Here is a 27,049-nt window from a genome sequence, read left to right as displayed (position 1 = left end):
CTGAAAAAAACAAATCCTACTTGAAATACGTTTGACTAAAAAACACGCGTCAGTTTTTGAATGTTGGCAGCGGTGCAGAAAAGGATGCGTTCCCATACCAGTAGTCGAACCCGGGCCGCCTGGGTGAAAACCAGGAATCCTAACCGCTAGACCATATGGGAGAAGATGTACTGCCAGCTCACTTACAATATGAAAAAAAAGAGGTGTACTGCTTTGCACAAGCAACTTCCGCAGATTATTACGTGCATTTTGCCTCGTTAGCGCAGCAGGTAGCGCGTCAGTCTCGTAATCTGAAGGTCATGAGTTCGATTCTCACATGGGGCACTGGTACCGTGTTTCCTTAACTGATTTTGCCACCATCTTGGCTAGAGAGTCACAGCTCTTTTCCATTCAGTAGCAAAACATCACCAATTGATGGAAGGGGAGCTCCAATGACAAACAGGGATAAAGGCTTGTTGAGTCCCTTAACACCCAGGAATTAAAAGTGAGAGATATGAATGGTTTGAGATATGACATCAAATAAGCTTTTGTGCAAATAAATATCCAAAAAACCTGGTGGTCTGCATTTTTGGCTGCAAAGAGCAGTTCCAACCTAAACTGATTCTGTCTGCAAGGCACGTGTTGGCTTTGGAATGTGGACACTAGTCCCCAAAAAAAAGTCTCTCCCATAGCAGGAATCGAACCAGTCAACCAGGAATACTAACTAAGTCTTTCTCCACATGGTGTAAGCAGTACAGTAAACAGCAAGACAGGTGTAAAAAAAAAAAAAAGAGTGTTTTGCTTTGAATACAAAACATCAACATTACAAGAGCTGAAACACGCTACATGGTCAAGGTTTTTGGCACGTCAGTTGAATAATTTGAAGATCATGAGTTTTTTGCTCACACGTGGCATCCTCCTTTTCTCAAGAGATTTTGTCACTAACTCTGAACTTTCCAATTCAGTTCTAAACTGTTTCCGATTAGAAAGAACATGGGAGCCCTAATGACAGACAGGACACATGGCTTGTTGAGTCCCTTGACACTTTTGTGTAAAACTGTGTAGTTGAAAAAGGCTTAAGCTATGAAACAAAAGGAAATCTTTTGCAAAAGTCATAATGCATCGCCAATGTTAAGTATTTTTGTTGCAAAGTGAAAATCTACCAGAAACATTTTTGATTGAAAAACACGTGTCAGTCTTTGAATGGTGGCAGTAGCTAAGATAAAGATGCATTCCCATACCGGGAGTCGAACCCAGGTCACCTGGGTGAGAGCCAGGAATCCTAACCGCTAGACCATATGGGAAAAGATGCACTAATGTCTCAGTGACATTATGAAAAAAAAAAGTTTTCTGCTATGCACAATAAACTTCTGCAGATCTGCAGGTACAGCTTGCCTCGTTAGCGCAGTAGGTAGCGCGTCAGTCTCATAATCTGAAGGTCGTGAGTTCGAGCCTCACACGGGGCACTGTTCCCTCCTTTTCTCGAGAGATTTTGTCACCAACTTAGAACTTTTCCATTCAATTCTACAACTTTTTCCATTAGAAAGGAAATGGGAATCCAAATAACTTACCGGACCCATGAGTTGTTGAGTCCCTTGACACTTTAGTGTAAAAAGGGGTGGTTGAGAATGAGTTGAGCTACGAATCCAAATTGAATCTTGTGTGAAGGGTCAGAATAAAGTGCCAAAACGCGGGCGTTCAGCATTTTTGCCTGAAAAAAACAAATCCTACTTGAAATACGTTTGACTAAAAAACACGCGTCAGTTTTTGAATGTTGGCAGCGGTGCAGAAAAGGATGCGTTCCCATACCAGTAGTCGAACCCGGGCCGCCTGGGTGAAAACCAGGAATCCTAACCGCTAGACCATATGGGAGAAGATGTACTGCCAGCTCACTTACAATATGAAAAAAAAGAGGTGTACTGCTTTGCACAAGCAACTTCCGCAGATTATTACGTGCATTTTGCCTCGTTAGCGCAGCAGGTAGCGCGTCAGTCTCGTAATCTGAAGGTCATGAGTTCGATTCTCACATGGGGCACTGGTACCGTGTTTCCTTAACTGATTTTGCCACCATCTTGGCTAGAGAGTCACAGCTCTTTTCCATTCAGTAGCAAAACATCACCAATTGATGGAAGGGGAGCTCCAATGACAAACAGGGATAAAGGCTTGTTGAGTCCCTTAACACCCAGGAATTAAAAGTGAGAGATATGAATGGTTTGAGATATGACATCAAATAAGCTTTTGTGCAAATAAATATCCAAAAAACCTGGTGGTCTGCATTTTTGGCTGCAAAGAGCAGTTCCAACCTAAACTGATTCTGTCTGCAAGGCACGTGTTGGCTTTGGAATGTGGACACTAGTCCCCAAAAAAAAGTCTCTCCCATAGCAGGAATCGAACCAGTCAACCAGGAATACTAACTAAGTCTTTCTCCACATGGTGTAAGCAGTACAGTAAACAGCAAGACAGGTGTAAAAAAAAAAAAAAGAGTGTTTTGCTTTGAATACAAAACATCAACATTACAAGAGCTGAAACACGCTACATGGTCAAGGTTTTTGGCACGTCAGTTGAATAATTTGAAGATCATGAGTTTTTTGCTCACACGTGGCATCCTCCTTTTCTCAAGAGATTTTGTCACTAACTCTGAACTTTCCAATTCAGTTCTAAACTGTTTCCGATTAGAAAGAACATGGGAGCCCTAATGACAGACAGGACACATGGCTTGTTGAGTCCCTTGACACTTTTGTGTAAAACTGTGTAGTTGAAAAAGGCTTAAGCTATGAAACAAAAGGAAATCTTTTGCAAAAGTCATAATGCATCGCCAATGTTAAGTATTTTTGTTGCAAAGTGAAAATCTACCAGAAACATTTTTGATTGAAAAACACGTGTCAGTCTTTGAATGGTGGCAGTAGCTAAGATAAAGATGCATTCCCATACCGGTAGTCGAACCCAGGTCACCTGGGTGAGAGCCAGGAATCCTAACCGCTAGACCATATGGGAAAAGATGCACTAATGTCTCAGTGACATTATGAAAAAAAAAAGTTTTCTGCTATGCACAATAAACTTCTGCAGATCTGCAGGTACAGCTTGCCTCGTTAGCGCAGTAGGTAGCGCGTCAGTCTCATAATCTGAAGGTCGTGAGTTCGAGCCTCACACGGGGCACTGTTCCCTCCTTTTCTCGAGAGATTTTGTCACCAACTTAGAACTTTTCCATTCAATTCTACAACTTTTTCCATTAGAAAGGAAATGGGAATCCAAATAACTTACCGGACCCATGAGTTGTTGAGTCCCTTGACACTTTAGTGTAAAAAGGGGTGGTTGAGAATGAGTTGAGCTACGAATCCAAATTGAATCTTGTGTGAAGGGTCAGAATAAAGTGCCAAAACGCGGGCGTTCAGCATTTTTGCCTGAAAAAAACAAATCCTACTTGAAATACGTTTGACTAAAAAACACGCGTCAGTTTTTGAATGTTGGCAGCGGTGCAGAAAAGGATGCGTTCCCATACCAGTAGTCGAACCCGGGCCGCCTGGGTGAAAACCAGGAATCCTAACCGCTAGACCATATGGGAGAAGATGTACTGCCAGCTCACTTACAATATGAAAAAAAAGAGGTGTACTGCTTTGCACAAGCAACTTCCGCAGATTATTACGTGCATTTTGCCTCGTTAGCGCAGCAGGTAGCGCGTCAGTCTCGTAATCTGAAGGTCATGAGTTCGATTCTCACATGGGGCACTGGTACCGTGTTTCCTTAACTGATTTTGCCACCATCTTGGCTAGAGAGTCACAGCTCTTTTCCATTCAGTAGCAAAACATCACCAATTGATGGAAGGGGAGCTCCAATGACAAACAGGGATAAAGGCTTGTTGAGTCCCTTAACACCCAGGAATTAAAAGTGAGAGATATGAATGGTTTGAGATATGACATCAAATAAGCTTTTGTGCAAATAAATATCCAAAAAACCTGGTGGTCTGCATTTTTGGCTGCAAAGAGCAGTTCCAACCTAAACTGATTCTGTCTGCAAGGCACGTGTTGGCTTTGGAATGTGGACACTAGTCCCCAAAAAAAAGTCTCTCCCATAGCAGGAATCGAACCAGTCAACCAGGAATACTAACTAAGTCTTTCTCCACATGGTGTAAGCAGTACAGTAAACAGCAAGACAGGTGTAAAAAAAAAAAAAAGAGTGTTTTGCTTTGAATACAAAACATCAACATTACAAGAGCTGAAACACGCTACATGGTCAAGGTTTTTGGCACGTCAGTTGAATAATTTGAAGATCATGAGTTTTTTGCTCACACGTGGCATCCTCCTTTTCTCAAGAGATTTTGTCACTAACTCTGAACTTTCCAATTCAGTTCTAAACTGTTTCCGATTAGAAAGAACATGGGAGCCCTAATGACAGACAGGACACATGGCTTGTTGAGTCCCTTGACACTTTTGTGTAAAACTGTGTAGTTGAAAAAGGCTTAAGCTATGAAACAAAAGGAAATCTTTTGCAAAAGTCATAATGCATCGCCAATGTTAAGTATTTTTGTTGCAAAGTGAAAATCTACCAGAAACATTTTTGATTGAAAAACACGTGTCAGTCTTTGAATGGTGGCAGTAGCTAAGATAAAGATGCATTCCCATACCGGGAGTCGAACCCAGGTCACCTGGGTGAGAGCCAGGAATCCTAACCGCTAGACCATATGGGAAAAGATGCACTAATGTCTCAGTGACATTATGAAAAAAAAAAGTTTTCTGCTATGCACAATAAACTTCTGCAGATCTGCAGGTACAGCTTGCCTCGTTAGCGCAGTAGGTAGCGCGTCAGTCTCATAATCTGAAGGTCGTGAGTTCGAGCCTCACACGGGGCACTGTTCCCTCCTTTTCTCGAGAGATTTTGTCACCAACTTAGAACTTTTCCATTCAATTCTACAACTTTTTCCATTAGAAAGGAAATGGGAATCCAAATAACTTACCGGACCCATGAGTTGTTGAGTCCCTTGACACTTTAGTGTAAAAAGGGGTGGTTGAGAATGAGTTGAGCTACGAATCCAAATTGAATCTTGTGTGAAGGGTCAGAATAAAGTGCCAAAACGCGGGCGTTCAGCATTTTTGCCTGAAAAAAACAAATCCTACTTGAAATACGTTTGACTAAAAAACACGCGTCAGTTTTTGAATGTTGGCAGCGGTGCAGAAAAGGATGCGTTCCCATACCAGTAGTCGAACCCGGGCCGCCTGGGTGAAAACCAGGAATCCTAACCGCTAGACCATATGGGAGAAGATGTACTGCCAGCTCACTTACAATATGAAAAAAAAGAGGTGTACTGCTTTGCACAAGCAACTTCCGCAGATTATTACGTGCATTTTGCCTCGTTAGCGCAGCAGGTAGCGCGTCAGTCTCGTAATCTGAAGGTCATGAGTTCGATTCTCACATGGGGCACTGGTACCGTGTTTCCTTAACTGATTTTGCCACCATCTTGGCTAGAGAGTCACAGCTCTTTTCCATTCAGTAGCAAAACATCACCAATTGATGGAAGGGGAGCTCCAATGACAAACAGGGATAAAGGCTTGTTGAGTCCCTTAACACCCAGGAATTAAAAGTGAGAGATATGAATGGTTTGAGATATGACATCAAATAAGCTTTTGTGCAAATAAATATCCAAAAAACCTGGTGGTCTGCATTTTTGGCTGCAAAGAGCAGTTCCAACCTAAACTGATTCTGTCTGCAAGGCACGTGTTGGCTTTGGAATGTGGACACTAGTCCCCAAAAAAAAGTCTCTCCCATAGCAGGAATCGAACCAGTCAACCAGGAATACTAACTAAGTCTTTCTCCACATGGTGTAAGCAGTACAGTAAACAGCAAGACAGGTGTAAAAAAAAAAAAAAGAGTGTTTTGCTTTGAATACAAAACATCAACATTACAAGAGCTGAAACACGCTACATGGTCAAGGTTTTTGGCACGTCAGTTGAATAATTTGAAGATCATGAGTTTTTTGCTCACACGTGGCATCCTCCTTTTCTCAAGAGATTTTGTCACTAACTCTGAACTTTCCAATTCAGTTCTAAACTGTTTCCGATTAGAAAGAACATGGGAGCCCTAATGACAGACAGGACACATGGCTTGTTGAGTCCCTTGACACTTTTGTGTAAAACTGTGTAGTTGAAAAAGGCTTAAGCTATGAAACAAAAGGAAATCTTTTGCAAAAGTCATAATGCATCGCCAATGTTAAGTATTTTTGTTGCAAAGTGAAAATCTACCAGAAACATTTTTGATTGAAAAACACGTGTCAGTCTTTGAATGGTGGCAGTAGCTAAGATAAAGATGCATTCCCATACCGGGAGTCGAACCCAGGTCACCTGGGTGAGAGCCAGGAATCCTAACCGCTAGACCATATGGGAAAAGATGCACTAATGTCTCAGTGACATTATGAAAAAAAAAAGTTTTCTGCTATGCACAATAAACTTCTGCAGATCTGCAGGTACAGCTTGCCTCGTTAGCGCAGTAGGTAGCGCGTCAGTCTCATAATCTGAAGGTCGTGAGTTCGAGCCTCACACGGGGCACTGTTCCCTCCTTTTCTCGAGAGATTTTGTCACCAACTTAGAACTTTTCCATTCAATTCTACAACTTTTTCCATTAGAAAGGAAATGGGAATCCAAATAACTTACCGGACCCATGAGTTGTTGAGTCCCTTGACACTTTAGTGTAAAAAGGGGTGGTTGAGAATGAGTTGAGCTACGAATCCAAATTGAATCTTGTGTGAAGGGTCAGAATAAAGTGCCAAAACGCGGGCGTTCAGCATTTTTGCCTGAAAAAAACAAATCCTACTTGAAATACGTTTGACTAAAAAACACGCGTCAGTTTTTGAATGTTGGCAGCGGTGCAGAAAAGGATGCGTTCCCATACCAGTAGTCGAACCCGGGCCGCCTGGGTGAAAACCAGGAATCCTAACCGCTAGACCATATGGGAGAAGATGTACTGCCAGCTCACTTACAATATGAAAAAAAAGAGGTGTACTGCTTTGCACAAGCAACTTCCGCAGATTATTACGTGCATTTTGCCTCGTTAGCGCAGCAGGTAGCGCGTCAGTCTCGTAATCTGAAGGTCATGAGTTCGATTCTCACATGGGGCACTGGTACCGTGTTTCCTTAACTGATTTTGCCACCATCTTGGCTAGAGAGTCACAGCTCTTTTCCATTCAGTAGCAAAACATCACCAATTGATGGAAGGGGAGCTCCAATGACAAACAGGGATAAAGGCTTGTTGAGTCCCTTAACACCCAGGAATTAAAAGTGAGAGATATGAATGGTTTGAGATATGACATCAAATAAGCTTTTGTGCAAATAAATATCCAAAAAACCTGGTGGTCTGCATTTTTGGCTGCAAAGAGCAGTTCCAACCTAAACTGATTCTGTCTGCAAGGCACGTGTTGGCTTTGGAATGTGGACACTAGTCCCCAAAAAAAAGTCTCTCCCATAGCAGGAATCGAACCAGTCAACCAGGAATACTAACTAAGTCTTTCTCCACATGGTGTAAGCAGTACAGTAAACAGCAAGACAGGTGTAAAAAAAAAAAAAAAAAAAAAAAAGAGTGTTTTGCTTTGAATACAAAACATCAACATTACAAGAGCTGAAACACGCTACATGGTCAAGGTTTTTGGCACGTCAGTTGAATAATTTGAAGATCATGAGTTTTTTGCTCACACGTGGCATCCTCCTTTTCTCAAGAGATTTTGTCACTAACTCTGAACTTTCCAATTCAGTTCTAAACTGTTTCCGATTAGAAAGAACATGGGAGCCCTAATGACAGACAGGACACATGGCTTGTTGAGTCCCTTGACACTTTTGTGTAAAACTGTGTAGTTGAAAAAGGCTTAAGCTATGAAACAAAAGGAAATCTTTTGCAAAAGTCATAATGCATCGCCAATGTTAAGTATTTTTGTTGCAAAGTGAAAATCTACCAGAAACATTTTTGATTGAAAAACACGTGTCAGTCTTTGAATGGTGGCAGTAGCTAAGATAAAGATGCATTCCCATACCGGGAGTCGAACCCAGGCCACCTGGGTGAGAGCCAGGAATCCTAACCGCTAGACCATATGGGAAAATATGCACTAATGTCTCAGTGACATTATGAAAAAAAAAAGTTTTCTGCTATGCACAATAAACTTCTGCAGATCTGCAGGTACAGCTTGCCTCGTTAGCGCAGTAGGTAGCGCATCAGTCTAATAATCTGAAGGTCGTGAGTTCGAGCCTCACACGGGGCACTGTTCCCTCCTTTTCTCGAGAGATTTTGTCACCAACTTAGAACTTTTCCATTCAATTCTACAACTTTTTCCATTAGAAAGGAAATGGGAATCCAAATAACTTACCGGACCCATGAGTTGTTGAGTCCCTTGACACTTTAGTGTAAAAAGGGGTGGTTGAGAATGAGTTGAGCTACGAATCCAAATTGAATCTTGTGTGAAGGGTCAGAATGAAGTGCCAAAACGCGAGCGTTCAGCATTTTTGCCTGAAAAAAACAAATCCTACATGAAATACGTTTGACTAAAAAACACGCGTCAGTTTTTGAATGTTGGCAGCGGTGCAGAAAAGGATGCGTTCCCATACCAGCAGTCGAACCCGGGCCGCCTGGGTGAAAACCAGGAATCCTAACCGCTAGACCATATGGGAGAAGATGTACTGCCAGCTCACTTACAATATGAAAAAAAAGAGGTGTACTGCTTTGCACAAGCAACTTCCGCAGATTATTACGTGCATTTTGCCTCGTTAGCGCAGCAGGTAGCGCGTCAGTCTCGTAATCTGAAGGTCATGAGTTCGATTCTCACATGGGGCACTGGTACCGTGTTTCCTTAACTGATTTTGCCACCATCTTGGCTAGAGAGTCACAGCTCTTTTCCATTCAGTAGCAAAACATCACCAATTGATGGAAGGGGAGCTCCAATGACAAACAGGGATAAAGGCTTGTTGAGTCCCTTAACACCCAGGAATTAAAAGTGAGAGATATGAATGGTTTGAGATATGACATCAAATAAGCTTTTGTGCAAATAAATATCCAAAAAACCTGGTGGTCTGCATTTTTGGCTGCAAAGAGCAGTTCCAACCTAAACTGATTCTGTCTGCAAGGCACGTGTTGGCTTTGGAATGTGGACACTAGTCCCCAAAAAAAAGTCTCTCCCATAGCAGGAATCGAACCAGTCAACCAGGAATACTAACTAAGTCTTTCTCCACATGGTGTAAGCAGTACAGTAAACAGCAAGACAGGTGTAAAAAAAAAAAAAAGAGTGTTTTGCTTTGAATACAAAACATCAACATTACAAGAGCTGAAACACGCTACATGGTCAAGGTTTTTGGCACGTCAGTTGAATAATTTGAAGATCATGAGTTTTTTGCTCACACGTGGCATCCTCCTTTTCTCAAGAGATTTTGTCACTAACTCTGAACTTTCCAATTCAGTTCTAAACTGTTTCCGATTAGAAAGAACATGGGAGCCCTAATGACAGACAGGACACATGGCTTGTTGAGTCCCTTGACACTTTTGTGTAAAACTGTGTAGTTGAAAAAGGCTTAAGCTATGAAACAAAAGGAAATCTTTTGCAAAAGTCATAATGCATCGCCAATGTTAAGTATTTTTGTTGCAAAGTGAAAATCTACCAGAAACATTTTTGATTGAAAAACACGTGTCAGTCTTTGAATGGTGGCAGTAGCTAAGATAAAGATGCATTCCCATACCGGGAGTCGAACCCAGGCCACCTGGGTGAGAGCCAGGAATCCTAACCGCTAGACCATATGGGAAAATATGCACTAATGTCTCAGTGACATTATGAAAAAAAAAAGTTTTCTGCTATGCACAATAAACTTCTGCAGATCTGCAGGTACAGCTTGCCTCGTTAGCGCAGTAGGTAGCGCGTCAGTCTAATAATCTGAAGGTCGTGTGTTCGAGCCTCACACGGGGCACTGTTCCCTCCTTTTCTCGAGAGATTTTGTCACCAACTTAGAACTTTTCCATTCAATTCTACAACTTTTTCCATTAGAAAGGAAATGGGAATCCAAATAACTTACCGGACCCATGAGTTGTTGAGTCCCTTGACACTTTAGTGTAAAAAGGGGTGGTTGAGAATGAGTTGAGCTACGAATCCAAATTGAATCTTGTGTGAAGGGTCAGAATGAAGTGCCAAAACGCGGGCGTTCAGCATTTTTGCCTGAAAAAAACAAATCCTACTTGAAATACGTTTGACTAAAAAACACGCGTCAGTTTTTGAATGTTGGCAGCGGTGCAGAAAAGGATGCGTTCCCATACCAGTAGTCGAACCCGGGCCGCCTGGGTGAAAACCAGGAATCCTAACCGCTAGACCATATGGGAGAAGATGTACTGCCAGCTCACTTACAATATGAAAAAAAAGAGGTGTACTGCTTTGCACAAGCAACTTCCGCAGATTATTACGTGCATTTTGCCTCGTTAGCGCAGCAGGTAGCGCGTCAGTCTCGTAATCTGAAGGTCATGAGTTCGATTCTCACATGGGGCACTGGTACCGTGTTTCCTTAACTGATTTTGCCACCATCTTGGCTAGAGAGTCACAGCTCTTTTCCATTCAGTAGCAAAACATCACCAATTGATGGAAGGGGAGCTCCAATGACAAACAGGGATAAAGGCTTGTTGAGTCCCTTAACACCCAGGAATTAAAAGTGAGAGATATGAATGGTTTGAGATATGACATCAAATAAGCTTTTGTGCAAATAAATATCCAAAAAACCTGGTGGTCTGCATTTTTGGCTGCAAAGAGCAGTTCCAACCTAAACTGATTCTGTCTGCAAGGCACGTGTTGGCTTTGGAATGTGGACACTAGTCCCCAAAAAAAAGTCTCTCCCATAGCAGGAATCGAACCAGTCAACCAGGAATACTAACTAAGTCTTTCTCCACATGGTGTAAGCAGTACAGTAAACAGCAAGACAGGTGTAAAAAAAAAAAAAAGAGTGTTTTGCTTTGAATACAAAACATCAACATTACAAGAGCTGAAACACGCTACATGGTCAAGGTTTTTGGCACGTCAGTTGAATAATTTGAAGATCATGAGTTTTTTGCTCACACGTGGCATCCTCCTTTTCTCAAGAGATTTTGTCACTAACTCTGAACTTTCCAATTCAGTTCTAAACTGTTTCCGATTAGAAAGAACATGGGAGCCCTAATGACAGACAGGACACATGGCTTGTTGAGTCCCTTGACACTTTTGTGTAAAACTGTGTAGTTGAAAAAGGCTTAAGCTATGAAACAAAAGGAAATCTTTTGCAAAAGTCATAATGCATCGCCAATGTTAAGTATTTTTGTTGCAAAGTGAAAATCTACCAGAAACATTTTTGATTGAAAAACACGTGTCAGTCTTTGAATGGTGGCAGTAGCTAAGATAAAGATGCATTCCCATACCGGGAGTCGAACCCAGGCCACCTGGGTGAGAGCCAGGAATCCTAACCGCTAGACCATATGGGAAAATATGCACTAATGTCTCAGTGACATTATGAAAAAAAAAAGTTTTCTGCTATGCACAATAAACTTCTGCAGATCTGCAGGTACAGCTTGCCTCGTTAGCGCAGTAGGTAGCGCGTCAGTCTAATAATCTGAAGGTCGTGAGTTCGAGCCTCACACGGGGCACTGTTCCCTCCTTTTCTCGAGAGATTTTGTCACCAACTTAGAACTTTTCCATTCAATTCTACAACTTTTTCCATTAGAAAGGAAATGGGAATCCAAATAACTTACCGGACCCATGAGTTGTTGAGTCCCTTGACACTTTAGTGTAAAAAGGGGTGGTTGAGAATGAGTTGAGCTACGAATCCAAATTGAATCTTGTGTGAAGGGTCAGAATGAAGTGCCAAAACGCGGGCGTTCAGCATTTTTGCCTGAAAAAAACAAATCCTACTTGAAATACGTTTGACTAAAAAACACGCGTCAGTTTTTGAATGTTGGCAGCGGTGCAGAAAAGGATGCGTTCCCATACCAGTAGTCGAACCCGGGCCGCCTGGGTGAAAACCAGGAATCCTAACCGCTAGACCATATGGGAGAAGATGTACTGCCAGCTCACTTACAATATGAAAAAAAAGAGGTGTACTGCTTTGCACAAGCAACTTCCGCAGATTATTACGTGCATTTTGCCTCGTTAGCGCAGCAGGTAGCGCGTCAGTCTCGTAATCTGAAGGTCATGAGTTCGATTCTCACATGGGGCACTGGTACCGTGTTTCCTTAACTGATTTTGCCACCATCTTGGCTAGAGAGTCACAGCTCTTTTCCATTCAGTAGCAAAACATCACCAATTGATGGAAGGGGAGCTCCAATGACAAACAGGGATAAAGGCTTGTTGAGTCCCTTAACACCCAGGAATTAAAAGTGAGAGATATGAATGGTTTGAGATATGACATCAAATAAGCTTTTGTGCAAATAAATATCCAAAAAACCTGGTGGTCTGCATTTTTGGCTGCAAAGAGCAGTTCCAACCTAAACTGATTCTGTCTGCAAGGCACGTGTTGGCTTTGGAATGTGGACACTAGTCCCCAAAAAAAAGTCTCTCCCATAGCAGGAATCGAACCAGTCAACCAGGAATACTAACTAAGTCTTTCTCCACATGGTGTAAGCAGTACAGTAAACAGCAAGACAGGTGTAAAAAAAAAAAAAAAAAAAAAAAAAGAGTGTTTTGCTTTGAATACAAAACATCAACATTACAAGAGCTGAAACACGCTACATGGTCAAGGTTTTTGGCACGTCAGTTGAATAATTTGAAGATCATGAGTTTTTTGCTCACACGTGGCATCCTCCTTTTCTCAAGAGATTTTGTCACTAACTCTGAACTTTCCAATTCAGTTCTAAACTGTTTCCGATTAGAAAGAACATGGGAGCCCTAATGACAGACAGGACACATGGCTTGTTGAGTCCCTTGACACTTTTGTGTAAAACTGTGTAGTTGAAAAAGGCTTAAGCTATGAAACAAAAGGAAATCTTTTGCAAAAGTCATAATGCATCGCCAATGTTAAGTATTTTTGTTGCAAAGTGAAAATCTACCAGAAACATTTTTGATTGAAAAACACGTGTCAGTCTTTGAATGGTGGCAGTAGCTAAGATAAAGATGCATTCCCATACCGGGAGTCGAACCCAGGCCACCTGGGTGAGAGCCAGGAATCCTAACCGCTAGACCATATGGGAAAATATGCACTAATGTCTCAGTGACATTATGAAAAAAAAAAGTTTTCTGCTATGCACAATAAACTTCTGCAGATCTGCAGGTACAGCTTGCCTCGTTAGCGCAGTAGGTAGCGCATCAGTCTAATAATCTGAAGGTCGTGAGTTCGAGCCTCACACGGGGCACTGTTCCCTCCTTTTCTCGAGAGATTTTGTCACCAACTTAGAACTTTTCCATTCAATTCTACAACTTTTTCCATTAGAAAGGAAATGGGAATCCAAATAACTTACCGGACCCATGAGTTGTTGAGTCCCTTGACACTTTAGTGTAAAAAGGGGTGGTTGAGAATGAGTTGAGCTACGAATCCAAATTGAATCTTGTGTGAAGGGTCAGAATGAAGTGCCAAAACGCGGGCGTTCAGCATTTTTGCCTGAAAAAAACAAATCCTACATGAAATACGTTTGACTAAAAAACACGCGTCAGTTTTTGAATGTTGGCAGCGGTGCAGAAAAGGATGCGTTCCCATACCAGTAGTCAAACCCGGGCCGCCTGGGTGAAAACCAGGAATCCTAACCGCTAGACCATATGGGAGAAGATGTACTGCCAGCTCACTTACAATATGAAAAAAAAGAGGTGTACTGCTTTGCACAAGCAACTTCCGCAGATTATTACGTGCATTTTGCCTCGTTAGCGCAGCAGGTAGCGCGTCAGTCTCGTAATCTGAAGGTCATGAGTTCGATTCTCACATGGGGCACTGGTACCGTGTTTCCTTAACTGATTTTGCCACCATCTTGGCTAGAGAGTCACAGCTCTTTTCCATTCAGTAGCAAAACATCACCAATTGATGGAAGGGGAGCTCCAATGACAAACAGGGATAAAGGCTTGTTGAGTCCCTTAACACCCAGGAATTAAAAGTGAGAGATATGAATGGTTTGAGATATGACATCAAATAAGCTTTTGTGCAAATAAATATCCAAAAAACCTGGTGGTCTGCATTTTTGGCTGCAAAGAGCAGTTCCAACCTAAACTGATTCTGTCTGCAAGGCACGTGTTGGCTTTGGAATGTGGACACTAGTCCCCAAAAAAAAGTCTCTCCCATAGCAGGAATCGAACCAGTCAACCAGGAATACTAACTAAGTCTTTCTCCACATGGTGTAAGCAGTACAGTAAACAGCAAGACAGGTGTAAAAAAAAAAAAAAAAAAAGAGTGTTTTGCTTTGAATACAAAACATCAACATTACAAGAGCTGAAACACGCTACATGGTCAAGGTTTTTGGCACGTCAGTTGAATAATTTGAAGATCATGAGTTTTTTGCTCACACGTGGCATCCTCCTTTTCTCAAGAGATTTTGTCACTAACTCTGAACTTTCCAATTCAGTTCTAAACTGTTTCCGATTAGAAAGAACATGGGAGCCCTAATGACAGACAGGACACATGGCTTGTTGAGTCCCTTGACACTTTTGTGTAAAACTGTGTAGTTGAAAAAGGCTTAAGCTATGAAACAAAAGGAAATCTTTTGCAAAAGTCATAATGCATCGCCAATGTTAAGTATTTTTGTTGCAAAGTGAAAATCTACCAGAAACATTTTTGATTGAAAAACACGTGTCAGTCTTTGAATGGTGGCAGTAGCTAAGATAAAGATGCATTCCCATACCGGGAGTCGAACCCAGGCCACCTGGGTGAGAGCCAGGAATCCTAACCGCTAGACCATATGGGAAAATATGCACTAATGTCTCAGTGACATTATGAAAAAAAAAAGTTTTCTGCTATGCACAATAAACTTCTGCAGATCTGCAGGTACAGCTTGCCTCGTTAGCGCAGTAGGTAGCGCGTCAGTCTAATAATCTGAAGGTCGTGTGTTCGAGCCTCACACGGGGCACTGTTCCCTCCTTTTCTCGAGAGATTTTGTCACCAACTTAGAACTTTTCCATTCAATTCTACAACTTTTTCCATTAGAAAGGAAATGGGAATCCAAATAACTTACCGGACCCATGAGTTGTTGAGTCCCTTGACACTTTAGTGTAAAAAGGGGTGGTTGAGAATGAGTTGAGCTACGAATCCAAATTGAATCTTGTGTGAAGGGTCAGAATGAAGTGCCAAAACGCGGGCGTTCAGCATTTTTGCCTGAAAAAAACAAATCCTACTTGAAATACGTTTGACTAAAAAACACGCGTCAGTTTTTGAATGTTGGCAGCGGTGCAGAAAAGGATGCGTTCCCATACCAGTAGTCGAACCCGGGCCGCCTGGGTGAAAACCAGGAATCCTAACCGCTAGACCATATGGGAGAAGATGTACTGCCAGCTCACTTACAATATGAAAAAAAAGAGGTGTACTGCTTTGCACAAGCAACTTCCGCAGATTATTACGTGCATTTTGCCTCGTTAGCGCAGCAGGTAGCGCGTCAGTCTCGTAATCTGAAGGTCATGAGTTCGATTCTCACATGGGGCACTGGTACCGTGTTTCCTTAACTGATTTTGCCACCATCTTGGCTAGAGAGTCACAGCTCTTTTCCATTCAGTAGCAAAACATCACCAATTGATGGAAGGGGAGCTCCAATGACAAACAGGGATAAAGGCTTGTTGAGTCCCTTAACACCCAGGAATTAAAAGTGAGAGATATGAATGGTTTGAGATATGACATCAAATAAGCTTTTGTGCAAATAAATATCCAAAAAACCTGGTGGTCTGCATTTTTGGCTGCAAAGAGCAGTTCCAACCTAAACTGATTCTGTCTGCAAGGCACGTGTTGGCTTTGGAATGTGGACACTAGTCCCCAAAAAAAAGTCTCTCCCATAGCAGGAATCGAACCAGTCAACCAGGAATACTAACTAAGTCTTTCTCCACATGGTGTAAGCAGTACAGTAAACAGCAAGACAGGTGTAAAAAAAAAAAAAAGAGTGTTTTGCTTTGAATACAAAACATCAACATTACAAGAGCTGAAACACGCTACATGGTCAAGGTTTTTGGCACGTCAGTTGAATAATTTGAAGATCATGAGTTTTTTGCTCACACGTGGCATCCTCCTTTTCTCAAGAGATTTTGTCACTAACTCTGAACTTTCCAATTCAGTTCTAAACTGTTTCCGATTAGAAAGAACATGGGAGCCCTAATGACAGACAGGACACATGGCTTGTTGAGTCCCTTGACACTTTTGTGTAAAACTGTGTAGTTGAAAAAGGCTTAAGCTATGAAACAAAAGGAAATCTTTTGCAAAAGTCATAATGCATCGCCAATGTTAAGTATTTTTGTTGCAAAGTGAAAATCTACCAGAAACATTTTTGATTGAAAAACACGTGTCAGTCTTTGAATGGTGGCAGTAGCTAAGATAAAGATGCATTCCCATACCGGGAGTCGAACCCAGGCCACCTGGGTGAGAGCCAGGAATCCTAACCGCTAGACCATATGGGAAAATATGCACTAATGTCTCAGTGACATTATGAAAAAAAAAAGTTTTCTGCTATGCACAATAAACTTCTGCAGATCTGCAGGTACAGCTTGCCTCGTTAGCGCAGTAGGTAGCGCGTCAGTCTAATAATCTGAAGGTCGTGAGTTCGAGCCTCACACGGGGCACTGTTCCCTCCTTTTCTCGAGAGATTTTGTCACCAACTTAGAACTTTTCCATTCAATTCTACAACTTTTTCCATTAGAAAGGAAATGGGAATCCAAATAACTTACCGGACCCATGAGTTGTTGAGTCCCTTGACACTTTAGTGTAAAAAGGGGTGGTTGAGAATGAGTTGAGCTACGAATCCAAATTGAATCTTGTGTGAAGGGTCAGAATGAAGTGCCAAAACGCGGGCGTTCAGCATTTTTGCCTGAAAAAAACAAATCCTACTTGAAATACGTTTGACTAAAAAACACGCGTCAGTTTTTGAATGTTGGCAGCGGTGCAGAAAAGGATGCGTTCCCATACCAGTAGTCGAACCCGGGCCGCCTGGGTGAAAACCAGGAATCCTAACCGCTAGACCATATGGGAGAAGATGTACTGCCAGCTCACTTACAATATGAAAAAAAAGAGGTGTACTGCTTTGCACAAGCAACTTCCGCAGATTATTACGTGCATTTTGCCTCGTTAGCGCAGCAGGTAGCGCGTCAGTCTCGTAATCTGAAGGTCATGAGTTCGATTCTCACATGGGGCACTGGTACCGTGTTTCCTTAACTGATTTTGCCACCATCTTGGCTAGAGAGTCACAGCTCTTTTCCATTCAGTAGCAAAACATCACCAATTGATGGAAGGGGAGCTCCAATGACAAACAGGGATAAAGGCTTGTTGAGTCCCTTAACACCCAGGAATTAAAAGTGAGAGATATGAATGGTTTGAGATATGACATCAAATAAGCTTTTGTGCAAATAAATATCCAAAAAACCTGGTGGTCTGCATTTTTGGCTGCAAAGAGCAGTTCCAACCTAAACTGATTCTGTCTGCAAGGCACGTGTTGGCTTTGGAATGTGGACACTAGTCCCCAAAAAAAAGTCTCTCCCATAGCAGGAATCGAACCAGTCAACCAGGAATACTAACTAAGTCTTTCTCCACATGGTGTAAGCAGTACAGTAAACAGCAAGACAGGTGTAAAAAAAAAAAAAAAAAAAAAAAAAGAGTGTTTTGCTTTGAATACAAAACATCAACATTACAAGAGCTGAAACACGCTACATGGTCAAGGTTTTTGGCACGTCAGTTGAATAATTTGAAGATCATGAGTTTTTTGCTCACACGTGGCATCCTCCTTTTCTCAAGAGATTTTGTCACTAACTCTGAACTTTCCAATTCAGTTCTAAACTGTTTCCGATTAGAAAGAACATGGGAGCCCTAATGACAGACAGGACACATGGCTTGTTGAGTCCCTTGACACTTTTGTGTAAAACTGTGTAGTTGAAAAAGGCTTAAGCTATGAAACAAAAGGAAATCTTTTGCAAAAGTCATAATGCATCGCCAATGTTAAGTATTTTTGTTGCAAAGTGAAAATCTACCAGAAACATTTTTGATTGAAAAACACGTGTCAGTCTTTGAATGGTGGCAGTAGCTAAGATAAAGATGCATTCCCATACCGGGAGTCGAACCCAGGCCACCTGGGTGAGAGCCAGGAATCCTAACCGCTAGACCATATGGGAAAATATGCACTAATGTCTCAGTGACATTATGAAAAAAAAAAGTTTTCTGCTATGCACAATAAACTTCTGCAGATCTGCAGGTACAGCTTGCCTCGTTAGCGCAGTAGGTAGCGCATCAGTCTAATAATCTGAAGGTCGTGAGTTCGAGCCTCACACGGGGCACTGTTCCCTCCTTTTCTCGAGAGATTTTGTCACCAACTTAGAACTTTTCCATTCAATTCTACAACTTTTTCCATTAGAAAGGAAATGGGAATCCAAATAACTTACCGGACCCATGAGTTGTTGAGTCCCTTGACACTTTAGTGTAAAAAGGGGTGGTTGAGAATGAGTTGAGCTACGAATCCAAATTGAATCTTGTGTGAAGGGTCAGAATGAAGTGCCAAAACGCGGGCGTTCAGCATTTTTGCCTGAAAAAAACAAATCCTACATGAAATACGTTTGACTAAAAAACACGCGTCAGTTTTTGAATGTTGGCAGCGGTGCAGAAAAGGATGCGTTCCCATACCAGTAGTCGAACCCGGGCCGCCTGGGTGAAAACCAGGAATCCTAACCGCTAGACCATATGGGAGAAGATGTACTGCCAGCTCACTTACAATATGAAAAAAAAGAGGTGTACTGCTTTGCACAAGCAACTTCCGCAGATTATTACGTGCATTTTGCCTCGTTAGCGCAGCAGGTAGCGCGTCAGTCTCGTAATCTGAAGGTCATGAGTTCGATTCTCACATGGGGCACTGGTACCGTGTTTCCTTAACTGATTTTGCCACCATCTTGGCTAGAGAGTCACAGCTCTTTTCCATTCAGTAGCAAAACATCACCAATTGATGGAAGGGGAGCTCCAATGACAAACAGGGATAAAGGCTTGTTGAGTCCCTTAACACCCAGGAATTAAAAGTGAGAGATATGAATGGTTTGAGATATGACATCAAATAAGCTTTTGTGCAAATAAATATCCAAAAAACCTGGTGGTCTGCATTTTTGGCTGCAAAGAGCAGTTCCAACCTAAACTGATTCTGTCTGCAAGGCACGTGTTGGCTTTGGAATGTGGACACTAGTCCCCAAAAAAAAGTCTCTCCCATAGCAGGAATCGAACCAGTCAACCAGGAATACTAACTAAGTCTTTCTCCACATGGTGTAAGCAGTACAGTAAACAGCAAGACAGGTGTAAAAAAAAAAAAAAAAAAAGAGTGTTTTGCTTTGAATACAAAACATCAACATTACAAGAGCTGAAACACGCTACATGGTCAAGGTTTTTGGCACGTCAGTTGAATAATTTGAAGATCATGAGTTTTTTGCTCACACGTGGCATCCTCCTTTTCTCAAGAGATTTTGTCACTAACTCTGAACTTTCCAATTCAGTTCTAAACTGTTTCCGATTAGAAAGAACATGGGAGCCCTAATGACAGACAGGACACATGGCTTGTTGAGTCCCTTGACACTTTTGTGTAAAACTGTGTAGTTGAAAAAGGCTTAAGCTATGAAACAAAAGGAAATCTTTTGCAAAAGTCATAATGCATCGCCAATGTTAAGTATTTTTGTTGCAAAGTGAAAATCTACCAGAAACATTTTTGATTGAAAAACACGTGTCAGTCTTTGAATGGTGGCAGTAGCTAAGATAAAGATGCATTCCCATACCGGGAGTCGAACCCAGGCCACCTGGGTGAGAGCCAGGAATCCTAACCGCTAGACCATATGGGAAAATATGCACTAATGTCTCAGTGACATTATGAAAAAAAAAAGTTTTCTGCTATGCACAATAAACTTCTGCAGATCTGCAGGTACAGCTTGCCTCGTTAGCGCAGTAGGTAGCGCGTCAGTCTAATAATCTGAAGGTCGTGAGTTCGAGCCTCACACGGGGCACTGTTCCCTCCTTTTCTCGAGAGATTTTGTCACCAACTTAGAACTTTTCCATTCAATTCTACAACTTTTTCCATTAGAAAGGAAATGGGAATCCAAATAACTTACCGGACCCATGAGTTGTTGAGTCCCTTGACACTTTAGTGTAAAAAGGGGTGGTTGAGAATGAGTTGAGCTACGAATCCAAATTGAATCTTGTGTGAAGGGTCAGAATGAAGTGCCAAAACGCGGGCGTTCAGCATTTTTGCCTGAAAAAAACAAATCCTACTTGAAATACGTTTGACTAAAAAACACGCGTCAGTTTTTGAATGTTGGCAGCGGTGCAGAAAAGGATGCGTTCCCATACCAGTAGTCGAACCCGGGCCGCCTGGGTGAAAACCAGGAATCCTAACCGCTAGACCATATGGGAGAAGATGTACTGCCAGCTCACTTACAATATGAAAAAAAAGAGGTGTACTGCTTTGCACAAGCAACTTCCGCAGATTATTACGTGCATTTTGCCTCGTTAGCGCAGCAGGTAGCGCGTCAGTCTCGTAATCTGAAGGTCATGAGTTCGATTCTCACATGGGGCACTGGTACCGTGTTTCCTTAACTGATTTTGCCACCATCTTGGCTAGAGAGTCACAGCTCTTTTCCATTCAGTAGCAAAACATCACCAATTGATGGAAGGGGAGCTCCAATGACAAACAGGGATAAAGGCTTGTTGAGTCCCTTAACACCCAGGAATTAAAAGTGAGAGATATGAATGGTTTGAGATATGACATCAAATAAGCTTTTGTGCAAATAAATATCCAAAAAACCTGGTGGTCTGCATTTTTGGCTGCAAAGAGCAGTTCCAACCTAAACTGATTCTGTCTGCAAGGCACGTGTTGGCTTTGGAATGTGGACACTAGTCCCCAAAAAAAAGTCTCTCCCATAGCAGGAATCGAACCAGTCAACCAGGAATACTAACTAAGTCTTTCTCCACATGGTGTAAGCAGTACAGTAAACAGCAAGACAGGTGTAAAAAAAAAAAAAAAAAAAAAAAAAGAGTGTTTTGCTTTGAATACAAAACATCAACATTACAAGAGCTGAAACACGCTACATGGTCAAGGTTTTTGGCACGTCAGTTGAATAATTTGAAGATCATGAGTTTTTTGCTCACACGTGGCATCCTCCTTTTCTCAAGAGATTTTGTCACTAACTCTGAACTTTCCAATTCAGTTCTAAACTGTTTCCGATTAGAAAGAACATGGGAGCCCTAATGACAGACAGGACACATGGCTTGTTGAGTCCCTTGACACTTTTGTGTAAAACTGTGTAGTTGAAAAAGGCTTAAGCTATGAAACAAAAGGAAATCTTTTGCAAAAGTCATAATGCATCGCCAATGTTAAGTATTTTTGTTGCAAAGTGAAAATCTACCAGAAACATTTTTGATTGAAAAACACGTGTCAGTCTTTGAATGGTGGCAGTAGCTAAGATAAAGATGCATTCCCATACCGGGAGTCGAACCCAGGCCACCTGGGTGAGAGCCAGGAATCCTAACCGCTAGACCATATGGGAAAATATGCACTAATGTCTCAGTGACATTATGAAAAAAAAAAGTTTTCTGCTATGCACAATAAACTTCTGCAGATCTGCAGGTACAGCTTGCCTCGTTAGCGCAGTAGGTAGCGCGTCAGTCTAATAATCTGAAGGTCGTGAGTTCGAGCCTCACACGGGGCACTGTTCCCTCCTTTTCTCGAGAGATTTTGTCACCAACTTAGAACTTTTCCATTCAATTCTACAACTTTTTCCATTAGAAAGGAAATGGGAATCCAAATAACTTACCGGACCCATGAGTTGTTGAGTCCCTTGACACTTTAGTGTAAAAAGGGGTGGTTGAGAATGAGTTGAGCTACGAATCCAAATTGAATCTTGTGTGAAGGGTCAGAATGAAGTGCCAAAACGCGGGCGTTCAGCATTTTTGCCTGAAAAAAACAAATCCTACTTGAAATACGTTTGACTAAAAAACACGCGTCAGTTTTTGAATGTTGGCAGCGGTGCAGAAAAGGATGCGTTCCCATACCAGTAGTCGAACACGGGCCGCCTGGGTGAAAACCAGGAATCCTAACCGCTAGACCATATGGGAGAAGATGTACTGCCAGCTCACTTACAATATGAAAAAAAAGAGGTGTACTGCTTTGCACAAGCAACTTCCGCAGATTATTACGTGCATTTTGCCTCGTTAGCGCAGCAGGTAGCGCGTCAGTCTCGTAATCTGAAGGTCATGAGTTCGATTCTCACATGGGGCACTGGTACCGTGTTTCCTTAACTGATTTTGCCACCATCTTGGCTAGAGAGTCACAGCTCTTTTCCATTCAGTAGCAAAACATCACCAATTGATGGAAGGGGAGCTCCAATGACAAACAGGGATAAAGGCTTGTTGAGTCCCTTAACACCCAGGAATTAAAAGTGAGAGATATGAATGGTTTGAGATATGACATCAAATAAGCTTTTGTGCAAATAAATATCCAAAAAACCTGGTGGTCTGCATTTTTGGCTGCAAAGAGCAGTTCCAACCTAAACTGATTCTGTCTGCAAGGCACGTGTTGGCTTTGGAATGTGGACACTAGTCCCCAAAAAAAAGTCTCTCCCATAGCAGGAATCGAACCAGTCAACCAGGAATACTAACTAAGTCTTTCTCCACATGGTGTAAGCAGTACAGTAAACAGCAAGACAGGTGTAAAAAAAAAAAAAAAAAAAAAAAAAGAGTGTTTTGCTTTGAATACAAAACATCAACATTACAAGAGCTGAAACACGCTACATGGTCAAGGTTTTTGGCACGTCAGTTGAATAATTTGAAGATCATGAGTTTTTTGCTCACACGTGGCATCCTCCTTTTCTCAAGAGATTTTGTCACTAACTCTGAACTTTCCAATTCAGTTCTAAACTGTTTCCGATTAGAAAGAACATGGGAGCCCTAATGACAGACAGGACACATGGCTTGTTGAGTCCCTTGACACTTTTGTGTAAAACTGTGTAGTTGAAAAAGGCTTAAGCTATGAAACAAAAGGAAATCTTTTGCAAAAGTCATAATGCATCGCCAATGTTAAGTATTTTTGTTGCAAAGTGAAAATCTACCAGAAACATTTTTGATTGAAAAACACGTGTCAGTCTTTGAATGGTGGCAGTAGCTAAGATAAAGATGCATTCCCATACCGGGAGTCGAACCCAGGCCACCTGGGTGAGAGCCAGGAATCCTAACCGCTAGACCATATGGGAAAATATGCACTAATGTCTCAGTGACATTATGAAAAAAAAAAGTTTTCTGCTATGCACAATAAACTTCTGCAGATCTGCAGGTACAGCTTGCCTCGTTAGCGCAGTAGGTAGCGCGTCAGTCTAATAATCTGAAGGTCGTGAGTTCGAGCCTCACACGGGGCACTGTTCCCTCCTTTTCTCGAGAGATTTTGTCACCAACTTAGAACTTTTCCATTCAATTCTACAACTTTTTCCATTAGAAAGGAAATGGGAATCCAAATAACTTACCGGACCCATGAGTTGTTGAGTCCCTTGACACTTTAGTGTAAAAAGGGGTGGTTGAGAATGAGTTGAGCTACGAATCCAAATTGAATCTTGTGTGAAGGGTCAGAATGAAGTGCCAAAACGCGGGCGTTCAGCATTTTTGCCTGAAAAAAACAAATCCTACTTGAAATACGTTTGACTAAAAAACACGCGTCAGTTTTTGAATGTTGGCAGCGGTGCAGAAAAGGATGCGTTCCCATACCAGTAGTCGAACACGGGCCGCCTGGGTGAAAACCAGGAATCCTAACCGCTAGACCATATGGGAGAAGATGTACTGCCAGCTCACTTACAATATGAAAAAAAAGAGGTGTACTGCTTTGCACAAGCAACTTCCGCAGATTATTACGTGCATTTTGCCTCGTTAGCGCAGCAGGTAGCGCGTCAGTCTCGTAATCTGAAGGTCATGAGTTCGATTCTCACATGGGGCACTGGTACCGTGTTTCCTTAACTGATTTTGCCACCATCTTGGCTAGAGAGTCACAGCTCTTTTCCATTCAGTAGCAAAACATCACCAATTGATGGAAGGGGAGCTCCAATGACAAACAGGGATAAAGGCTTGTTGAGTCCCTTAACACCCAGGAATTAAAAGTGAGAGATATGAATGGTTTGAGATATGACATCAAATAAGCTTTTGTGCAAATAAATATCCAAAAAACCTGGTGGTCTGCATTTTTGGCTGCAAAGAGCAGTTCCAACCTAAACTGATTCTGTCTGCAAGGCACGTGTTGGCTTTGGAATGTGGACACTAGTCCCCAAAAAAAAGTCTCTCCCATAGCAGGAATCGAACCAGTCAACCAGGAATACTAACTAAGTCTTTCTCCACATGGTGTAAGCAGTACAGTAAACAGCAAGACAGGTGTAAAAAAAAAAAAAAAAAAAAAAAAAGAGTGTTTTGCTTTGAATACAAAACATCAACATTACAAGAGCTGAAACACGCTACATGGTCAAGGTTTTTGGCACGTCAGTTGAATAATTTGAAGATCATGAGTTTTTTGCTCACACGTGGCATCCTCCTTTTCTCAAGAGATTTTGTCACTAACTCTGAACTTTCCAATTCAGTTCTAAACTGTTTCCGATTAGAAAGAACATGGGAGCCCTAATGACAGACAGGACACATGGCTTGTTGAGTCCCTTGACACTTTTGTGTAAAACTGTGTAGTTGAAAAAGGCTTAAGCTATGAAACAAAAGGAAATCTTTTGCAAAAGTCATAATGCATCGCCAATGTTAAGTATTTTTGTTGCAAAGTGAAAATCTACCAGAAACATTTTTGATTGAAAAACACGTGTCAGTCTTTGAATGGTGGCAGTAGCTAAGATAAAGATGCATTCCCATACCGGGAGTCGAACCCAGGCCACCTGGGTGAGAGCCAGGAATCCTAACCGCTAGACCATATGGGAAAATATGCACTAATGTCTCAGTGACATTATGAAAAAAAAAAGTTTTCTGCTATGCACAATAAACTTCTGCAGATCTGCAGGTACAGCTTGCCTCGTTAGCGCAGTAGGTAGCGCGTCAGTCTAATAATCTGAAGGTCGTGAGTTCGAGCCTCACACGGGGCACTGTTCCCTCCTTTTCTCGAGAGATTTTGTCACCAACTTAGAACTTTTCCATTCAATTCTACAACTTTTTCCATTAGAAAGGAAATGGGAATCCAAATAACTTACCGGACCCATGAGTTGTTGAGTCCCTTGACACTTTAGTGTAAAAAGGGGTGGTTGAGAATGAGTTGAGCTACGAATCCAAATTGAATCTTGTGTGAAGGGTCAGAATGAAGTGCCAAAACGCGGGCGTTCAGCATTTTTGCCTGAAAAAAACAAATCCTACTTGAAATACGTTTGACTAAAAAACACGCGTCAGTTTTTGAATGTTGGCAGCGGTGCAGAAAAGGATGCGTTCCCATACCAGTAGTCGAACACGGGCCGCCTGGGTGAAAACCAGGAATCCTAACCGCTAGACCATATGGGAGAAGATGTACTGCCAGCTCACTTACAATATGAAAAAAAAGAGGTGTACTGCTTTGCACAAGCAACTTCCGCAGATTATTACGTGCATTTTGCCTCGTTAGCGCAGCAGGTAGCGCGTCAGTCTCGTAATCTGAAGGTCATGAGTTCGATTCTCACATGGGGCACTGGTACCGTGTTTCCTTAACTGATTTTGCCACCATCTTGGCTAGAGAGTCACAGCTCTTTTCCATTCAGTAGCAAAACATCACCAATTGATGGAAGGGGAGCTCCAATGACAAACAGGGATAAAGGCTTGTTGAGTCCCTTAACACCCAGGAATTAAAAGTGAGAGATATGAATGGTTTGAGATATGACATCAAATAAGCTTTTGTGCAAATAAATATCCAAAAAACCTGGTGGTCTGCATTTTTGGCTGCAAAGAGCAGTTCCAACCTAAACTGATTCTGTCTGCAAGGCACGTGTTGGCTTTGGAATGTGGACACTAGTCCCCAAAAAAAAGTCTCTCCCATAGCAGGAATCGAACCAGTCAACCAGGAATACTAACTAAGTCTTTCTCCACATGGTGTAAGCAGTACAGTAAACAGCAAGACAGGTGTAAAAAAAAAAAAAAAAAAAAAAAAAAAAGAGTGTTTTGCTTTGAATACAAAACATCAACATTACAAGAGCTGAAACACGCTACATGGTCAAGGTTTTTGGCACGTCAGTTGAATAATTTGAAGATCATGAGTTTTTTGCTCACACGTGGCATCCTCCTTTTCTCAAGAGATTTTGTCACTAACTCTGAACTTTCCAATTCAGTTCTAAACTGTTTCCGATTAGAAAGAACATGGGAGCCCTAATGACAGACAGGACACATGGCTTGTTGAGTCCCTTGACACTTTTGTGTAAAACTGTGTAGTTGAAAAAGGCTTAAGCTATGAAACAAAAGGAAATCTTTTGCAAAAGTCATAATGCATCGCCAATGTTAAGTATTTTTGTTGCAAAGTGAAAATCTACCAGAAACATTTTTGATTGAAAAACACGTGTCAGTCTTTGAATGGTGGCAGTAGCTAAGATAAAGATGCATTCCCATACCGGGAGTCGAACCCAGGCCACCTGGGTGAGAGCCAGGAATCCTAACCGCTAGACCATATGGGAAAATATGCACTAATGTCTCAGTGACATTATGAAAAAAAAAAGTTTTCTGCTATGCACAATAAACTTCTGCAGATCTGCAGGTACAGCTTGCCTCGTTAGCGCAGTAGGTAGCGCGTCAGTCTAATAATCTGAAGGTCGTGAGTGCGAGCCTCACACGGGGCACTGTTCCCTCCTTTTCTCGAGAGATTTTGTCACCAACTTAGAACTTTTCCATTCAATTCTACAACTTTTTCCATTAGAAAGGAAATGGGAATCCAAATAACTTACCGGACCCATGAGTTGTTGAGTCCCTTGACACTTTAGTGTAAAAAGGGGTGGTTGAGAATG

At 41.8% G+C, this 27,049-nt stretch overlaps 16 non-coding genes across 16 annotated transcripts; all 16 read left to right on the top strand.

Moving 5' to 3' along the window:
* Nucleotides 1–1,372: 1,372 nt before the first annotated feature.
* TRNAM-CAU (transfer RNA methionine (anticodon CAU)) lies at nucleotides 1,373–1,445 on the top strand. Its single transcript has one exon. It is a non-coding gene; the product is annotated as a tRNA-Met (tRNA).
* A 1,617-nt stretch (nucleotides 1,446–3,062) lies between these two features.
* On the top strand, nucleotides 3,063–3,135 carry TRNAM-CAU (transfer RNA methionine (anticodon CAU)). The gene has a single exon. It is a non-coding gene; the product is annotated as a tRNA-Met (tRNA).
* A 1,617-nt stretch (nucleotides 3,136–4,752) lies between these two features.
* On the top strand, nucleotides 4,753–4,825 carry TRNAM-CAU (transfer RNA methionine (anticodon CAU)). The gene has a single exon. It is a non-coding gene; the product is annotated as a tRNA-Met (tRNA).
* Nucleotides 4,826–6,442: 1,617 nt separating this feature from the next.
* Nucleotides 6,443–6,515, top strand: TRNAM-CAU (transfer RNA methionine (anticodon CAU)). Its single transcript has one exon. It is a non-coding gene; the product is annotated as a tRNA-Met (tRNA).
* Nucleotides 6,516–8,142: 1,627 nt separating this feature from the next.
* TRNAI-AAU (transfer RNA isoleucine (anticodon AAU)) lies at nucleotides 8,143–8,215 on the top strand. Its single transcript has one exon. It is a non-coding gene; the product is annotated as a tRNA-Ile (tRNA).
* A 1,617-nt stretch (nucleotides 8,216–9,832) lies between these two features.
* On the top strand, nucleotides 9,833–9,905 carry TRNAI-AAU (transfer RNA isoleucine (anticodon AAU)). Its single transcript has one exon. It is a non-coding gene; the product is annotated as a tRNA-Ile (tRNA).
* A 1,617-nt stretch (nucleotides 9,906–11,522) lies between these two features.
* On the top strand, nucleotides 11,523–11,595 carry TRNAI-AAU (transfer RNA isoleucine (anticodon AAU)). Its single transcript has one exon. It is a non-coding gene; the product is annotated as a tRNA-Ile (tRNA).
* A 1,628-nt stretch (nucleotides 11,596–13,223) lies between these two features.
* TRNAI-AAU (transfer RNA isoleucine (anticodon AAU)) lies at nucleotides 13,224–13,296 on the top strand. Its single transcript has one exon. It is a non-coding gene; the product is annotated as a tRNA-Ile (tRNA).
* A 1,622-nt stretch (nucleotides 13,297–14,918) lies between these two features.
* TRNAI-AAU (transfer RNA isoleucine (anticodon AAU)) lies at nucleotides 14,919–14,991 on the top strand. Its single transcript has one exon. It is a non-coding gene; the product is annotated as a tRNA-Ile (tRNA).
* A 1,617-nt stretch (nucleotides 14,992–16,608) lies between these two features.
* TRNAI-AAU (transfer RNA isoleucine (anticodon AAU)) lies at nucleotides 16,609–16,681 on the top strand. The gene has a single exon. It is a non-coding gene; the product is annotated as a tRNA-Ile (tRNA).
* Nucleotides 16,682–18,309: 1,628 nt separating this feature from the next.
* Nucleotides 18,310–18,382, top strand: TRNAI-AAU (transfer RNA isoleucine (anticodon AAU)). Its single transcript has one exon. It is a non-coding gene; the product is annotated as a tRNA-Ile (tRNA).
* Nucleotides 18,383–20,004: 1,622 nt separating this feature from the next.
* Nucleotides 20,005–20,077, top strand: TRNAI-AAU (transfer RNA isoleucine (anticodon AAU)). The gene has a single exon. It is a non-coding gene; the product is annotated as a tRNA-Ile (tRNA).
* Nucleotides 20,078–21,705: 1,628 nt separating this feature from the next.
* On the top strand, nucleotides 21,706–21,778 carry TRNAI-AAU (transfer RNA isoleucine (anticodon AAU)). The gene has a single exon. It is a non-coding gene; the product is annotated as a tRNA-Ile (tRNA).
* A 1,628-nt stretch (nucleotides 21,779–23,406) lies between these two features.
* On the top strand, nucleotides 23,407–23,479 carry TRNAI-AAU (transfer RNA isoleucine (anticodon AAU)). Its single transcript has one exon. It is a non-coding gene; the product is annotated as a tRNA-Ile (tRNA).
* A 1,628-nt stretch (nucleotides 23,480–25,107) lies between these two features.
* Nucleotides 25,108–25,180, top strand: TRNAI-AAU (transfer RNA isoleucine (anticodon AAU)). Its single transcript has one exon. It is a non-coding gene; the product is annotated as a tRNA-Ile (tRNA).
* Nucleotides 25,181–26,811: 1,631 nt separating this feature from the next.
* TRNAI-AAU (transfer RNA isoleucine (anticodon AAU)) lies at nucleotides 26,812–26,884 on the top strand. Its single transcript has one exon. It is a non-coding gene; the product is annotated as a tRNA-Ile (tRNA).
* Nucleotides 26,885–27,049: the final 165 nt, after the last annotated feature.

This window comes from Phyllobates terribilis, unplaced genomic scaffold, assembly GCF_046119375.1.
Source record: "Phyllobates terribilis strain yellow unplaced genomic scaffold, ASM4611937v1 Scaffold_11__3_contigs__length_659146591, whole genome shotgun sequence".
NCBI classification, from domain to species: Eukaryota; Metazoa; Chordata; class Amphibia; order Anura; family Dendrobatidae; genus Phyllobates; species Phyllobates terribilis.
Note: the sequence above shows the minus strand (reverse complement) of the source record. Positions and strands in the feature narration are given on the sequence as shown.